Genomic DNA, 18,846 nt, shown 5'->3' with positions numbered 1-18,846 from the left:
GAGCTCTTCATTTTCCCTGAACTACTTTTTTGATTCTCTTGAACTCAGTGCTGTGCACTGAGTCCTAGACTTAGTCTCTTCATTCTGTTAGAGGATGAAGAAAATGAGGAAAAGAATGAGGAAAAGAAATTCTTGTTTGCTTGTTTTCATTCATTTTAAGACCCTTTAGAATCTTCTGCTTCCTTTACTTGCCATGTGAAGATAAGGGTTCTTGCTTTAGAATTGGGATCAAACATGATGGTTCCCTCTTAGATTTCGGGGTCTGTATTTGAGAGGTGCAGACGTAGATGGGACACTTTCTCCTCTTTGCTGAATAGGATTTTACTGGAAAATATGGCCTCAACAAAAATAAATGCTTAGGGAGGATTAGTGCAGTAGGAAAGGAGAAAGTCACACATGCCTTATCAAACATACATTTTCACAGCATCTCAACTTTGTAAGTTTTCCACAAGAGGTAGTAAAAAAATAATCAGATATTCTTCCCATGAGGTATTGACTATTCTGTAAATCAAGGGAGATCCACTAGAAGAACATGAGCCGTAATGAGGAATGCTAGAGGGAAAGGAAAGACAAAAATATGGAAGCTGAGTAATTTATTTAATAATTGGATACGTTTATTTTGGACCAAGCTTTGTTGTATGACCAAGCTTTTCTGCTAGCTACCTTTGTATGAACTGCCTTGTAAACAAGATAAATGATGCATAATAAATGTAACAGCCTCATAAAAACCTTCTCAAAATTTATTTCTAACAACCTTATTCTTTTCTAGTTAGGGGCAGATATTTAGTACTTACTAATTGAAATTTATTTTGTCAATAAACCTTTACTGCCAAATTTTAATTTACACAGAATATATAATACTCTCAAGTTGGCAGTGCTCAACGGTGGGAAATATTTTGTACAGTCTAAGTCTAATCTAAATGACATAATGCTATTAATTTAATTTCAATTATTATTAAAGCTTGCTTAGTTAATCCATCTGCTATGTCCTTTATGGACTGTACTTGATGAATTTGTTCAGAAATGGCTGTACGACATGGTCTAAATAGACAATGAATCAGAAAAGAACTCTTGTCCTGTACCTGCAAGTCTCTCAGACTGCCGAAGTGTGTAAAGCAAGTAATTAGTCATTAACTGTGAATGGAATCTAATTTCCCACCACCATATCTTCAGGTAGAATTAGTAGATAGTTAAGAAATTGTAATCTCTAATCTCTGTAATAACTAAAATTTCTAGGGAATCCCAATTTTTGTCCAAGGATGTTATCTGTAAGTGTTATAGGGTTGAATTGTTCAGTCTCAGGTGTTTAAATTTTTTGTAAGTGTAAATTGGACACAGCAAAATTGAAAAAACCCACAACAAAATCCTATGTTCAGTCCCTCTATCAAAAAGATGTGCATTAGAAGATCCCGTTATCATTATGGTATGAATATCTCCTGCTAACAGGTAGGAAGACCAATTAAATCCACAACAATCCAGCAGTAAAACACCTTTAGTACCACCAAGCAGGATCTTGATGAAAATTACTCTCACACAGTGAATTCTTCAGTCTTCCAAAGGCATGTAAGTGCCAACGTACAGTGCAATGTATTCACTTTATGAAAAAAATTTAATTTTTAAGTAATGCTGTCATCTCTTAATGTTTCAGTTTGCAGGTATCTGACACATACAAGGTTCAAGTTACCCTCTGTTTTTATTCCATGGATCAAAGATGTTCATGCTCAGCAAATTATACGTTAAATTACTCTCTTTTTAGGAAAAAAAAAAAAAACAAAAACAAAACTGAAAAAAACCAAAAAGGAAAAGACAAACAACCAACAAACAAGCAAACAAAAGAACCCCAACATGTTTTCCATCCCCTGCCCCCCAAGAACCCCTAAAGCATAAATAATAATAACAAACTAAATTAGGATTATGTTTACAAAATTATCTCCTAGTACTAATCTGAATATAAAACCTATTAAACTGTTTATTCGGATCTAACACTAGTTTTAAAGGATGAAAAGTCACTCTATTACCTATAAATGTCATTTTGCAATTAGCTTCTTAGTATTTTCTTCCACTGTTTAGAAACAATGAACAACTCCTAAGCCACTTACAGTTTAACTAAATACATCGATTGACACTATTGCTCTATTCTGTTGGAATGAGATTTTTTTTTTAAGCTTTTTTTTCATTACCTTACATTGATTACATAGAAACAATCAACGTATACTAATGGTCTAAACCTATTTCACAAAGAATGTTGGGTTTTTTTCTGCCTGAGGCCATGCAAGCCAATTTTGCAGCATGAGTTTCTAAAGGTAAAGGTCCCCAATATCAAGAGGGAAACATCCCAATCAGTTGTTCATCCCAATCAGCATGTAAATTTTTTAAGCCAGAACCTCAAATCCTTTCCAGTCTTTGTGTAATACTGGGTGCTGGTGATGAGGCACTGGAACAGGTTTCCCAGGGAAGTTGTGGCTGCCCCATCCCTGGAGGTGTTCAAGGCCAGGTTGGATGGGGCCTTGGGCAGCCTGATCCAGTGGGACGTGTCCCTGCCTATGGCAGGGGTGTCGGAACTAGAAGACCTTTAAGGTCCCTTGCAACCCAAACTATTCTATGATTCTTTGATTCGAAACATCTCTGGGAGTTTGCCATTACAAGCATTGAAACAGGCTGCCCAGAGAAGCAGCTGATTCACCACGTCAACAGCCCTAGAGGTATTGAAAAGATGTAGATGTGGGGTTCAGGTACATGGTTTAGTGAGGAACTTGGCAGCTTTAGGTTTATTATTAGACTCATAACCTTAAAATTCTTTCCCAACCTGAATGGTTCTCATTTCTGTGATTCAGAAACCATTATCATACATACCCATTCTTGGCTCTGCTGTAATGCTCTGAGTCATAAGTCTGGACAGTGGGAAATCAGGCTGATAATTCTGTAGGCAAAAATTTAAACAGCTTAGAAGCTGGGGCAACAATCAGTTCACAGTCTACAAAGACAGCAGAAAGTTATTTAAATGTCTTCTCCAGAGTGTAATGATCACTATTATGGCACATCTGAGCACCTGGAGAATTATGGATGAAAATACTTACACCAGCAACTGAGAAAGCACAGAACATCACTATATACATGGATCTTTAAAACAAAGTCAGGAGAAACAATCAGAGAGATTTCTTCTTAATAAAATAAATTCACTATCGAAAATAAATATTACTACATTATTAATTGTTAATGTAGTGTTAAATTCCAAATGATATAAAAATTATGACTGTCTTATGATGTATTGGGATAATACAGAGATAGTATCTGCCCCAGATCTGCCCTTATTTTGAGTCTAGAAAAAAAATGAGAAAGGAGTGAAAATGACAGAAAATCAAGATAATCACAGAAGCAGTACCTCTTAGTTTTAAAGTATTAATTATTACTGGGGTCTTGATAATCTCAGGTAACCTACAGCCTATGTGGTTTTAGAAGATAAAAGCTATTATTTTTCATTATTAATAAATAGATATTTATTATAAACAAATAAGATAATATTCATCTTTGAACAGTGAAATCTAAGAGGGACAATATCATTTATTGTAAACCAGATAGTCAGTTGCCCAGAGTCACGTCCAGATGGCTTTTGAGTATCTTCAAGGAGGGGTCTCCACCACCCTCCTAGACAACCAGTGCCGGTGCTCAGCTACCCTCACAGTGAAATGTTGTTTGCTGATGTTCAGACAAAACCTCCCATGTTTCAGTTTGTGCTCATTCCCTCTAGTCCTGTAACTGTACACCACCGAGAAAAGTCTGAAAAGGACAGAAAGGACCATAGATGTTCTTAAAGTTGAAATAACACAAATAGCCTCTAAGGTAAAATCAAAGCACACCGAAAAACAGAACTTCTCATAGATGCTACATATTATATATATCATCTGAGAGGAACAATTATGTTTTTATAGTGCTGCTTCAGGTTATTTCAGAGCAGAGTTGGAGGAGTCATTCTTCTATTAACTATAGAATGAAGTAGCTGTTATCAAGCGTCATGGAGTTTTTTAGTCTTTGTTAAATAAGTTTGAATTTTATGTAAAGTGCTAGAAATGAAAAAGAACAGAGAAAGAACTTTTTCGTTATTGCAGAACAAAATACAACACTAGAGTTGTAGCAATACAGTTCTCCACTTTAATTCACCAAGGTGACTCATTCTAATAATGGAAAGATGAATTTTAGGGCCCAAAATGTAGTTCTGTCTGCATGACCATGCAGCTTTAGCTTAGACTATTCATTATTTGATATTGTAATATTTAAGAATCTTTCTTTTACATAAGTCAGAAGAGTTGTTAAATGTAATGGCAACATGATGTTGTGAATACCAGCACCTATGACATGGAAAACCCCCATGTTATTTCTCAGGGATCATCATTAAAACAGTTTGTTAATACCATACATTCACAGACAGTGGAGATCACAGAATTATTTTTAAACATGAAGTCACAGAAATAATATAGGTAGGATTAAAAAGCAGTTTTTGAAAAGCTAACATTTCTCACCACTCTGAAAAAGAACAGATACTAAGTAATAGAGCACTAAAATTGTATTCATTAATGGCTATCATTAAGTTTGTTTTGATGATAAAATATGTACTGTTGCTTTTATATGCCACATCCACTAACTTTACAGACTTTCAGAGAGCAAGCATGGCATTACGGATGAATGTGATTCATAAGAATGATTTTACAATGAAGCCCTTATTCATTTATTAGTCAAGAGAACAAAATATACTCCATAAAGAGCCTTGTCCAGACTTTTCAGTCTAGGCAATCAAAGAAGTTATGTTTTCTGCTGTATATCATTGAATATGTAATCACTTTTTAGGCTTGAATGCTTTTGTAATGGTAGACGCAAACTGCATGCACATTAAAAAATCTTGACAATAAGTCTGCTAAAGTAAGTCCTTTTGATATATTACAGAAGTAAAGCATTACCAAAAGATACTATATGAAAAGCCAGTGTTCACACTGACAACTGGCTGTATAAGTGACAGTATGATGTAGTAGAAAATTGTTCTATGTTGAATTTAGAATCATTGAATCATAGAACTGTCCAGGTTGGAAAAACCCTCTAAACATGCTCCACAAATCTCCTAGACTGTTTCCTCACCACTGTACTGTGTTTCCAGAAGATATCTGATAAGCTGAAGTCCCCGACAAGAATAAGGGCTAGCAATAGTGAGACTTCTTCTAGCTGCTTACAGAATATTTAATCTGTTGTTTCATCCTGGTTAGGTCCATAACAGACTCTAACCATGATATCTGCCTTTATGGCCTTTCCCCTGGTTCTTACCCATAAACACTCAATCCTATCATCACCATCATCAATCTCTAGACAGTCAAAACTCTTCCTAAGATACAGGGCTACCGTATCACCTCTCCTTCCTTACCTATCTATTCTGAAGAGTTTATAGACATCCATTGCAGCACTCCAGTTATGCAAGACATCCCAGCATGTTTCCATGATGATAACTACATCACAGTCTTCCAGATGAGCAATGGCCTCCAGCTCCTCCTGTTTGTTGCCCATGCTGTGTGCATTGGTGTGGATGCTCTTCAGTTGGGCTATTGATTCCCATTACCTTTTCTGGGGGAAAAATCCTCACTCTTCTTTGGCCATTCTCAAGCAGTTCTGTGGTTTTTAACATATAATCAGCCCTTGCACTTTTACTTCCATGTGTACCTCCCTCCCCTGCTTCCAATGAGATGACAGACTGAAGGACCTTGCTAGCATACCCTCAAACACTGGCATGCTGCCCCCAGTGTCATCTCTAGCGAGCCTGGCCCATTTCCGCCCTTCAAATATAGGTTAAAGTTCTTTCAATGAGTCCTTTTAACTTCTGCACAAAGATCCTTTTCCCCCTTTGAGGCAGATGTACCCTGTTTGTCACCAGCAGCTCTAGTGTTGTGTAAACCAACACATGACCAAAAAAACCCTCAAAATTCTGCTGATGTCACTGGGCTTGGAGCCATGTATTGATCTGCTGGCTCTTCCTGTTTCTTCCTTCATTGTTCCCTGCAACTGAAAAGATAGAGAACAATATTTGTGCTTCTGATCCCTTAAACAGTCACCAAAATCCCTGAATCCTCTGTTGATTGCCCTTGGACTTCTTTTTGGAACTTCAGCGCTGCCTACTTGAAATGTCAATAGTGGATAATAATCCAAGGGCCATTTCCAGGGCAGGAAATTTTCTCTTCACATCTTAAACCCTATTTAGTAGGAGAAAAAGAAATGAGACCCAGAACATCGTTTTGAGTACGGCTCACATCTCTTCTCTGAACTCTATGATCCTAAAATCAGAAGACACCACAGGAAAAATAGCTTGCAAATAAATTTTAGTGCATTGAAAGGGGTACTGCAGAAAGACCCAAACAAAACCAAGAGAGTGTCTGTGCAGAAGAGTATCAGCTAGACTATGAAAAAATTATGTTTATATCAGAGAAAGCGTCTCCATTGAATACTCTTATGTTTGCAAAAGAGAAGTAGGAATACTTGAAGCTTTACAAATAAAGTCTTTGCTTTATTATAGTTAAATGACCATTTTACTACCAGTTTTCTTATAGATATGATCTACTATTCACTTCTAACAGGTCATAAGTTGAAATCCACACAGAGGAACAAAGGCAACAATTATAGAGAGAGTTCTATTTTGCTCGTATGTTTAGAAACTTAGCATGTGTTGGTAAGAATTCTGCACCACAGCAAGATAATCCATCAAAATATAGATATTGAAACTGAGACAGCCACAGATAAGTGGGACCCTTGTAGACATACACCTCTTTGCCTTAATGGTATATGTAGATGGCATTATTTAGTGCCAAACAGCTTTCACAGATCCTAGAATCAAGGAAAACTGGGCTCACTATTTTTGCACATTAAAATGTACACTAAAACAGTTAGTGCCCTACATCAATTAGATAATGCAATGCCAAAAATAGATGGGTAAGCTATCTTTAAAAATATAAGCTCTATGTGATTTTGAAAACTCAACCCCACATCTAATTAGATGGAGCAATCAATCAAACAACAGATTCAAGTCTCATAGTTTCTGCCTTCGTTTTTTTTTAACCAACAATAAAATATTTGTTTCAAAATTTATCATACTTAAGAATCCCTACTGACTATCAGGGGAGATAACAATGAGTAATTCCCAGCAACGAGTTATGCTTTCCACATCTCAGCTCTGAAGGAGAGCCACATCTAAGTTCTATAAATAATTAGGAACGCAGATATGATAGAATCATAACAAAGCATATGAGCATTTGCTTGCTAATGATTGATGAGAGGAGGTATACTACAGAGAGTACCACGCTTTGTCAGAATGAATTGTCTTTCCTCTCACAAACATTTATTTTTTGAATCTATGGTGATATTAAAATGTAATATCATTCATCTGAATGGCCTCATTTAAAATAAAGTGCATGTAATCTATCCTGTGAATAAACAAGCTAAATTTAGGTTGAAAGGCCAGGGAGATATAAATGCAGGTAATGGAAAACTGTATTCTGCTCAGCTGACAATTTATTTCTAAATCTGTTTTTTATTGTTATCAGGAACAAAAGTGACTTAAAGGGATATCTTTGCTTCATTACCTAGTTTTCTTAAATAGGACTTCATGTTATTACTGAAATTCTTATAAAATTCCAATATGTGTCACCCTGAAAAAATAGTTTTAAAATTTTTAAAGAAAGAGTAAATGTATCTTTAAATTATCTGATGCATCATAGTACTGAAGCTGGGCATTCTGTACTGATAAAAGTACAGAATCATAAAAGTAACAGGCCCAGAAGTAGCAATGGATTTAATACCTAACTTGCTTGTTAAATTCTATGACCCATGTTATTCAGATCAGAATACATGCTTAAAAATCGTACCAAATTAAAGACAGAAACTAACTCCAGGGCATCCAAGTTTTGTTCCTCCCTGGACAGTGCAGAAACATTATGCTTTTAACAACAACTAAGAAAAATAAAACTTAAGAAATTTTTTTGATCAAGGAACAATCATTCTTTGGGGTTTCACTTTATTTGCTGAAAAGAAAGTAGGATAAAATATTTAAAGCCAAGAGACTGAAATAGCAAATGTCTTTTGAAATTGGTTGTTGTAAGTATATACAGACATAACAGTAAGCAGAGTCATACATCTTGATGCAAAACAGCAGTATTTAATCTTAAAAGTAAATTCTACAAAACCTTACTTTCACCCTTGAACAGATAGAAAATAAAGTGCAAAACATACCCCATCAAAGCCTCTTTAGGATCCACATGCAGAAATAACTACCAAGACATTCTTAAATATTTAGAAAATAAGGTCATCTTCCTAAGGCACAGATTGAAAGTCAGTACACAGCAAATGGAACACAGCACATATCTTTTGTAGTTTCTTCTTTATACACCTACAAGGATTTTAATCAGCATGGACTGATCTGAGGGACCATGAGGAAACATGATGCATTCATAAATATGGAGAAAAAACACTGTGCGACTGAGAGCCTTCATGTCAGCTTTAGGATGTTGAGATATTCTATACTAATAATCTAGTACTAGCAGGAGGGGAATAAAAAGGGAAAAGAAAAGAAAATCAAAACCTCATGCTCAAGAAATACAAGGCTACATGATAATCTATGCTAGGCCTTAGTATAATCATTAAGTAAAGAAGAAGAAAGCGTCTATTTATTTACATAAAGATTTTGTACACTGTAACAGGGAGCTCCCAGTATGCATCTAGGCAATCTGCTGATTCACAGGCATGGTGGCTGAAGCAGAAGGTCAGATCCAAAGCTGTACAGGTTAAACAAAAAGGTTGGCCCAACTGTACCTAAAGGTGAGATGGGCAGGAGCTGTTAACAATGAAGATAAATAAATGGGCTCAATCAGCAGTTAATCTCAAAGGCTTCTGAATCAGTCTGACACATTGAGCTCAGGGATTGCAGTGCCTCTGACAAGCAAGGGATAGGATATCTCGAGAGAGAGAGAGACGGAAAGGTCTGGTAGATCTTAATGATCCTGCCCTTGGTAGGTTTTCCAAGGTAATGACTCCCTGGGAGATCCCTTGTGGTACAAGAAGCAGCCATCTACCATTCCCAACTCAACTCAGAAGTAACAGCAATCTGTTATTCATTGCTGGCACTGCCCCAGAGATTTTTAACATAAGAGCCCTTTTTTTTGTTAATAGGTGGAATACTCCATAATAATCAACGTAAGTTTTTCAGCTAAATATGAGGTCTGCACATAACAAAAAAAGGAGCGAAAGAGAGAGAAAAACAAAAAATAAAAGAAGAAAGGAAGGAAAGCACACAGTTCCAAACCTGACAGCAAGGACCTTGACTGCACTCACCACACATCTTAAGGACAGGCATTCATGCCCTCACTTTATTCATATGAAAAAGTGAAGTGCTCACTCTCCCTCCTACACACTCTTGCACTCTTCCTTTTGCTTTTCCTAATGCTTGCAGAGACTTCTATATTTAGCCAGTCATCCCTGCTGTAAATTTCTTTAAATTGACTCTGAATAATCTGATGCTGGGGGATTCCTCTGTCAGATGGATTACTGTGATATAGTCTTGTTTAATTAAATCAAAAGTTGGTTAATGAAGAAGGACTCACCAAAGTTATGTTTCTTGTCCATAGTAGAAATCCTGCTATACCAGCAACCATTTTTAGGATACCTGATAACAAAATATATAGATATACAGATACTATATATTCTGTCTGTACTTTATTTACTGTCAAATGATACTCTGAATTTATGAAAACTGTTATATATTTGTGTGTGTGTTTTACAGGAAATATGGACCTTACCTTGCCCTTGACCTTAGAGATCCTAAATGTGTAGGCAGCAGAGCTGGAGGTGTTTTAGGAAGAAGATACTCCAAGGAAGAGCAAGGACACCCTTCAGAGACTGCAGCCATGGGCAACTCATGCCATGGAAGGGGCACTCCTGAGGAACAGTTGCCTGTGGGCAACACATGTGGGTCAGGGCCATCCCTGATCTATTGTGGCCAGGTGTGACTTATGCTGGGATAGGGAAAACACCAAAGGTATTCTTTGGAAAAGGAATGTGGAAAAAGATTTACATTACAACATAACAGTAATCAATATGTATAATGGAATAACATATAACGGAAATTGTCTGTTTGCACATACATTTGATCATATACATGATGATGAAAAGGTTTTCCTGGCTTTCAAACATCTCATGGGAATTAAACTACACACAGAGGAGAGACTCTCACTGCTCTTAAAACATCATATAATCCAATATAGTATGTCTGTACCAATCTGACATTCCTTCTGCTGGGTGTTATCTATGTCTATACTAGTAAACTAGATAGTGCCAAGACAGATTCTCAGGCACTGAGGCCATTCAAATCTGTTATTAAAGTCTCTCACCTTTCAAAAGAGGTGGCCATGTACAAAAAGTTGTTGGCAATGAACCCTCATCCAGGCTGATTTCAAAAGCAAACCCAAAATTTGATTGACAGAAGATGAAAGTAAGTCATCATAACAATTTATCAATGTAGACTCTCAAGTTACAATGTTTGGCCTTGATTCTTAGCATCATTCAACATATTGGTACAGCGATTGCCATTGAGCTTCTCTCTCAGTCACCACTGCGTTTTTGAGATGGTGCAAACGTTTGGGTAATACGAAGTAAAGACAGAAGAACGTCAACCTTGTATACACCTTGTGCAATCCCTTGTTTTCTCTTGGAAAGCTTTCCTGGGTAATTTCTAGAATGCTTAGCATTTCATTCAGTGACTGAACAGTCCATTGGTAAGCCTGATGGCTGACATTCCTTTATCTGGCAAAATAAACAGAGCTGAAAAAGAAATATTAGAAGATGAGCATGCATGAAGGAGGCAGCAAGACCTGTGGAGTAAATGAAACTTGGAGCAGAATTTCCTGTTCCTACAGGTTATGAAAGTACTTTTGAAGACATCTTTGCCGAGTTGACAAGTTTAGATAATTTGCTTTTGCGTAATATGCAATTAATATTACCTGAACTCAGGCAGTAGGGAGTTCTCCTGTAGGATGTAAAATAAAGTATTTTAAATTGATTAAATTTGGACTAAGTGAAATGAAACAGTCTAGCCTAAGTGTCTAATTTGCTTTACACCTGTGCATTTATAGATGTACTGTCAAAATGAGACCAATATAACTGTGAAAGATGATCAGATCATATTGTGTTGAAATATTATTTGTTGGTGAAATCACCCAGGATTTGAAATAATAATAGGAGTCCATGGAGATGTCATATTCAGCACTGTTCTTAAAAGGCTAGTGTTAGAATATTGCAGATTTCTGAAGTGCGGTGTATCTAATCTCCAAGAATCCTCTCAATTGCGTACCAACCTTCCACTTTCTTTATCTCACCACTCAAAAGCTCTTCTTTTGATTATACATGAAGGCATTTTCAATTTATTTGGAATGTCATTCTTCTTATTCCTGCCTGAGTTTCGTGAGAAGGCATAATATAGTTCCAAATTATTTGCTGAAGTACGTTTGATTCCCAGTAGTCTGAAGGAGTTTGAAGGAAAGAGGGAATACAGATTAATAGGCCTGTCTTTCTCTCTGTCTAATAGATGTTTTTCATTCTAGGAAAGGAGATGGAAGTTGTTTGCTTGTGCAAGGCCTTTGAGAAACCTATGTAATTTCAAGGCAGGTACCAAATGAGAAATCAAGTAAACTTTTAAGATTGAGAGTAATTGACTTGAAATCCTAACGTGTCAATACTTTACCAAGAGTTTGCATATAAAAGCTATTTAAGGAATGTGTGAAGGAGACAAAAGACATGTAAAGAACACATAGTATTTACCAACGTAAGTCAGCTTTATCAGACAGACACTTCCAAGGGTCATTTGATGCAACATACATTAAATAATTATGCTAGAATTATAAACCTGATTTTTATCTAACCCTTAAAAATGCTAGATGGAAACTGTGTTCATCTCCTTCAACAGGCTAGGAAGGGATGTTAATTGTGTCAAGTGTGTTAGACTAAAATCTGTGTTTAGATGTCAGAATTGTTGAGATTACCTAAATCATTGCTGAACTAGTAACAAATGAAATGTTCACAGTCTCAACTGTTAAGGATGGATGGTCCTTAAATAGAGGAAAATTAATCCATTCAAGTATCTAAATATTGCATTTAGAAATTTACACTTAAGTGCAAATATGTTTTTGTTCTGGTTCCTTGTTCACTGTTGTTATGTACTGAAAAGTACTTCTGTGAAAAAGGACATAATTTAATACCAAAAATCACAATGATTTCCATAACAACACATAACAGTTAATAACCAAAAGTGTTATTTCTTAATCACAAGCACTTCAGGTAAGACGCAAAGTCTAAAAGCTTGCAGAATATTGTATAGCTAACAGACCACTAAGAACAGAGACTCAACAACTCAAACTTACTATTGTTGATTCTGTTCATGTAGGAAGCTAGATAAAATTTTTCTATCACATACCTTATTCAATCTATTATATAACCAGAGGGTATGAACAAAGTTGTGAGTGCAGGGTTTATCAGTCCAAACAATAAAAAAAAGTAGTAAATGTCAATACTTTTTTCAGCTTTCGCTACCTATTTTTTGTTGTATTAGGACCTTCCCAAAAGTTTAATTAATTTCTAGATTTTATTTAAGGAGTATAAAAAAGAGAAAACATAGAAAAAGAAGTTATTTCTTCTAGAGCTTAAATCTGAAGTTCGCTGACCTTACCATCTGAAAATATTTAACTTGTAACCACTGGGGCTCCTAAATAGAAATCAGAGGCTACAACTCATAGGTACTCACTCACTAGGAAATACTTCACAGCAGGTAATAGTCTGTGATATAGTTTCAGATTAACAGAAATAAAATAAACCCACTACCTGCAGGATAAATCAGTTTCTTGAAGGTCATCCTATCATAGTTGTTCACAAATCAATATTAAATTGTGGTTTTAATAATATATCAAATACACAGGCTATTTACTGTCTTAAAAAAAACACCAACAAAAACCAACAGCAAACCATAATAGGTCAGTCCAAGCCCTTCACTGCCTTCTCATGCAGTCACATTTTCTAAACTTCTTGTCTTTTCTGCCTTTGTAGTCTTTTCACAATTTTCACTTTTTTTAAGTATGATATGCAAAAATGGGCATATAAATTCTTGTAAGGTCCTTGGAAAATAATTCCACCCACTTGTTACTGAGAATGATTGAAAAGTGAACTATCATTCCTGAGATCAGTTTGAGATCTGGAGGCAGATAACTAAGGTTAACACTAAATACTAGGAGTGGTTTTGGTTATTTTCTAGTTAAAATCTTTGCTGAGGAGGAAAGAGAAAGAAAGATAATTATTTAATTGAACTAGAGCTGTGCAAAAACATTATTGTCATTACATTCAGAATATAACACAATACAATAGAAAGAAAAGATGTAACCTGCTATTATAGTACATGTTTGTATGTTTGTCAATAAATTTGCTGAAGGAGTTTCTTGTTATACGCATACCCTAAGATGGTGGCTTGTCCTTCTTCCATAATTCAACTTCTAGGACACATTTGTTTAATTTTGAGAGACGATGATCATCTTTGTCATTAGAATTCCTCTTCCTGCAGTATTTACATACACACTAACATGAACAGAAATGGCATGATCATACAAATCTCTTCCTTTTACTGATTTCTTTTTTCTTGACAAATACATTCTTAGTTTATTTTGTGGCATTTAATGGTTAGCTAGATGATTAGGAATCCTTAGTGCTCATTTCCAAAGCCAAGAAAAATGCAAACAAATAAATAATAGCAGCAACACCCAACCCCCAACCCCATGACCATAACCATAGCTATGATTTTCCTTTGTCTGAACACAGACTGAACCTCTAATTAATCTCTTTAATTCAATTAAATCAGTTTGAACCTCCTTGGTTATAAGTCTTTCTTCTAGTTGGCTGCTGACAAGGACTCTGTGGCTGCCATGTCCATCTGCAGGTTTGTCCATCTGTGTGTTTTTCCTAGCCAGCCAAAGTAATTTTTAAATCTACTAGCAAATTTTAGTCAAACCTGAGAGGCGCTTGGAGACCTCAGTTATAACCACTGGCTGAAAATAGGCAACTAATTATAAAAAGAGAAATCCAAATTATTGCTCTCCATTCTCCCTATGGCTAAGGCTTAAATGTGAAAGTAGTTACCTAAGTATGCACAGGAGAAATCAAATGAGAGATAGCTATTGGAAATTAATCTATAACTGGTGGAGCATGTAACATTTTGCACAACTCTAGGTAAGTTTAGAGGAAAATGTTGAAATAAGTTAGGTAAAAAGTTAAATGTCTAAAATAGCCTTTTTCAAGGTAAAGCCACAGAGGAAATAACATGTTGAACTTAGACACCTGAATCCTGTTTTAGGTATGCAAAAGCTTTTCTGACCCTGGTGCTTTCTTTACCCTGTGTTTAGGTAACTACAGTTTTCATGTCTTGCCTCTTTACTAAAGCAAAGTCATAGTGATGGACTTGTAGATCTCTGTCAAAAATTGCTATTTGGCATGATCAGATTACTGTGTCAAGATCATCATTGGTATTTAAGCACTGTTTAAAGCTATGCTTAGTGGCTTGAAGGAAAAATGTGTTACACTGGGTCAAGCCAAGATTTTAGAAAGCTAGTGACTTGAAGTTCATATTTAGGTCATATCAATAAGTGGCTTAAAAGTTACAAGCACCAATGACTTAGATAATGCTAATATAGTGAGGGGAAAGGGAATGGTGGAACAACATTATTCATTTTTGAATATCAGCAACTTATTTATATCTAATAAGAAAGACAAGAGAAACTTTCAAATTTCTCTGAACTCTCCTAAAATTCTTCCAAAACTCACAAAAAATGAAGTATTTGTCACTTAAATTACAAATTCAGTCTTGCAAATTTGAGGCCCATGCATGGTTAGTGGAGTGAATTAGATGTCTCTGAAAACACCTGAAGGCCTGATATCCTCTCTCACCTGTGTATGGGAATAGGCAAATTAACATGCTTGGACACCAACGGAGGAGCATCCTCGATTCACCTCATATCTAGGCACCAGTCCCTATCTGACTCAATGCCTCATGGTAATCACTTCGACCTGAAATTCTAAACAATCGTTTTCCAGGTTTTACCACTCACTCACCTGTAAACTGCAACATTTCACCGTGTTCAGACATCCCATCTGTCACTAGGTATCTGGCAAAGCCAGCATTTCACAATAAAACCTTTTGGGCTCTTTGGTCATGGATGGAACTTACAATGCACAGCTATATGTTAGGTCTTTCTGCCTTTTCAGATGCCTTCAGAAATGTTGCCACTTGACAACATGCAGTCTACATCATCGAGATTTAAGTACCTTGAACCTCAATTTAGGTGACCTGAATGTTCTTATAGAAGTCTCATTTTAATAATTTCTAGATTCTAGTTCAAATAATGTATTGTAACAATGTTTTTCTTCAGACTAGGGAGTCCGGGTGAGCAACTGAGCTTTCTGAAAAGGAAGTTTGTCAAAATTCACAGGAAATGGTAAATAGTGTGGATTAGCTACTGACTTCTTCTAGCGGTAAATGCAAAATGATCCATACTAAAGAAAAGAGAGATACTTGGGGCCCATAAATACAGCCAATCAATAAGCACCTAGAAAGAGACTGAGCCTGAGAATAAAAAGATGCTATTATCATATATTTATTTAGTTTTGAACTCTGTAATTATCCTTTTCCCAAAGCCTTGTTTGATAACTTTTTCCACAAACCTCGGCAGGAATTTAAAACTGGAATATATTCTTCTGATTCAAACTGTGAAGATGATTAATTCAATTTGATCCAGAGTGTGTGGCTGAGTACATGCATATTTGAATATGTATGCTCATAGTGACTGCTACAATGCCGTGATTCTCTTTAAATTTTATCCCAGAAACATGATTCTGGGATTAAGATATCTGCCTATAAGATGATGTTGGATAGTCTTCCAAATATTTCCAAAGCTTCAGCCTGTATCACTGCCTAAGTGGGGCAAACCCTATGACAAATATGTATTTCTAAAAGCAAAATAAAAAGGTGCTGGAAAAAATCCTCTTTCCAAGTGGATAAATAGATCAGTTGTTGAAGAAGCTGGAAGACATACATTCAATTCCCTTATCTCTCTGATCCAGGATGGAAATTTTTATCTCATACCTTAGCCGTCAGGGCAAGGCTGCCTGTTCCTCTGCTATGCTCTTTTTTCCTGCAGCTTGGCACTGCAATTGAGAAGTGTAGATCCATGGAGAAAGTTTCAAGGCAACCAGCATGTTCTCACACAGAAAAATACTTCAGTGATCCTATGATTGCAGGAATGGCCAGGCTTCTGAAACTTTTTACAGTTGGCATCACACTATATGCAATTATAAACATTAACTATGATGTCATGTTTTACTTGGAGAGAAAAGAGAAGCAACTGGGCTACTTTTTGAAGTTGTTCTACAGTCAGTATAATGAAGCTTGGTTGTATCCAACCTCTTGGTCTCTTTCTTTATACTACTTCTTTTTTACTTCACTATATTGATTGTGGAGTGCACTGGATATTGTATTGATTAATACCCTACCCTCTTGTACACAGGTCACCACTACATTATTTTCTTTCTAAAGAAATTCCAGTCTGTTATACTGGAGGTTTATAATATTATTTCTTTATATGATAGAACCACTGCTGCTTTTCAGAAATATATTGTGTAATAAAAGAAGATTTAGGTATCAATTTATCCCCTGCAAGGTGGCATATGCTTATCACTAATTATAGGACTGGAAATTTCATCTGCATTAAGTTGCAAAAAAAGACTGAGAGTATTTTTCCTAATTTCCAGTGAAAAGCAAATGTCACTGTTATAATGGCAGTTAAAAAAAACAACAGCCTTTTAGTATATTGCCAGAGACAAGGCAACAAGCATTTTCTGTCATTCGAGATACTCAACAGTCATATAACTCACATGCATGTTCTGTTGAGAGGCATAGGCAGCTTGGGTAATCGAGACAGCTGATTTTCACGTCAGATTACCAGGCTCATAATTCCTTCCATGGAAGAGCAGGTTTGAGATTATCTATGGACGTAAACTGCAAGATTTTACCACAAATTAATAGAGAGTAAGGTTCTATATTTAGAAATCAGTTCATCTCCTATAATTGTTATTTTGAATAGGATGTGCCCAGTGCCTACAATCAAGTTATATTTATTAGCAGAATAAAAAAATTAAGTTATCCAAATTAAATGGGTTACTATTTAGTGTAAAAAGTCAACAAAGTCAAACTTGTTTAATTCAGTATAAACATCCTCAGGATATTCTCCTCTCCCCCACTTTGCCAAAAAGAGCATAGGGACAAGTTTTATATGAGGGGGCTTTTTTCAGTCTGGAGGATAGTTTGTCTTAATCATAGAAAAAGGTTGACAAGCTGGTTGTACGTATTAACTGTAGAGGAAAAAAAACAGGAACACTATCTTCTGCTGCTATGTAAACTCTTTACCATGTGATCTCTGCAGCCATCACTATTGATAGAAACCTCTCTCTCTGAAGAATTTCACAACACAGATATGTTCTGAGACGGTCCTTGAGAATTTGAAGAATCCAAGTCTTGTATTTACTGTCTACCTGTTCATGGTAAAAATATGCACAGGATGGAAGGGTGGAGGACACCAGTGTTTCATACAGGACACGCTGGTTTCCTGTTCCTGCTGCAGTCTGCTAGACAGTAATGCTCTGATCACCACTTGACCTTCGGATACATGTCTGAACTACATCACAGAACCAACAGGCAGAATGACATCAGTTTCCTCTCTTCTCCCCTGGAAGATTACCTGCAGTAACCTAAAAAGTGAGATATATTTTCTTAGGCTGTCCCTAACATCTTCCAGTGATGGGGATCCTACAATCTACCCCAGCAGTCTGTTCCACTGCTTACCTATTTCTGCAAGTAGAAAGCTTTTAATCTTTAAACTAATTCTCCCTTGTTGAAATATGATCTCATTACTTCTTGTACTAGGCTTGGTAATTATGAAGACTGCTTCATAGTCTTTCAGTCTGCAGCCAACTTTTCAGCAGTTGAAATCTGTTACCATTATTCATTCATGCCTATCTTCTCTAGGTAACACAATAGTAATAGATTAAGTCTCCTAGAGCTTTGAATATTCATATTGTTCTCTGGTTTCTCTCCAAGTGGTCTGCAGTCTTCAAAATGGATGTTCCTAAGCTTCAAGAAGTCTTTTAAATTTTACTGTCATGAGGCATCAAGCAACAGTCCCCAGGAGCCTGAATTCTTATTCCCAGGGCCTAGTTAGAGTCTCTGAGATTAATCTGTGATAAAATATGCTTTTTATTTATATCTAGAACCTTTCACTCCCACCATTGTATGCAAACAAAAAAGTTTGAGGATATGAATACCTAAAGAGTATTCTCAAATGGACAGTAGTGTCTGAATTTTTTAAGTGCCTCATGCTAATGGATGTAAATTATTGCAATGCATTTGACAGAGCAAATATTTCCTTCTTCTGGACTAAAGCAAAATAGCTGTGCTGTTCTCATGCTTACAGCCATCTGGCTGAAGCTGTCCAGATTATTTTATTCTGTGCTTATTCAATTATATGCACTTGATAATTTTTTTCCTGGATAATGTATTTTTATATTTCTACAACAGCCATGCTCCCTTCTTCATTCATAGAATTTTAGAGACTAATATTAAAAGTAGAACTGTGCAGGATATAAGGTTTATCAATCTGATGATAAATATTAATGGATCCCAATTAACAGCATCCTAATCAACCGAAAACCATTCTGCAAGTGGAAACATAATGCTTCATAAAA

This window comes from Phaenicophaeus curvirostris, chromosome 2 (genome assembly GCF_032191515.1).
Source record: "Phaenicophaeus curvirostris isolate KB17595 chromosome 2, BPBGC_Pcur_1.0, whole genome shotgun sequence".
NCBI classification, from domain to species: Eukaryota; Metazoa; Chordata; class Aves; order Cuculiformes; family Cuculidae; genus Phaenicophaeus; species Phaenicophaeus curvirostris.
This window is presented reverse-complemented; position numbering follows the sequence as displayed.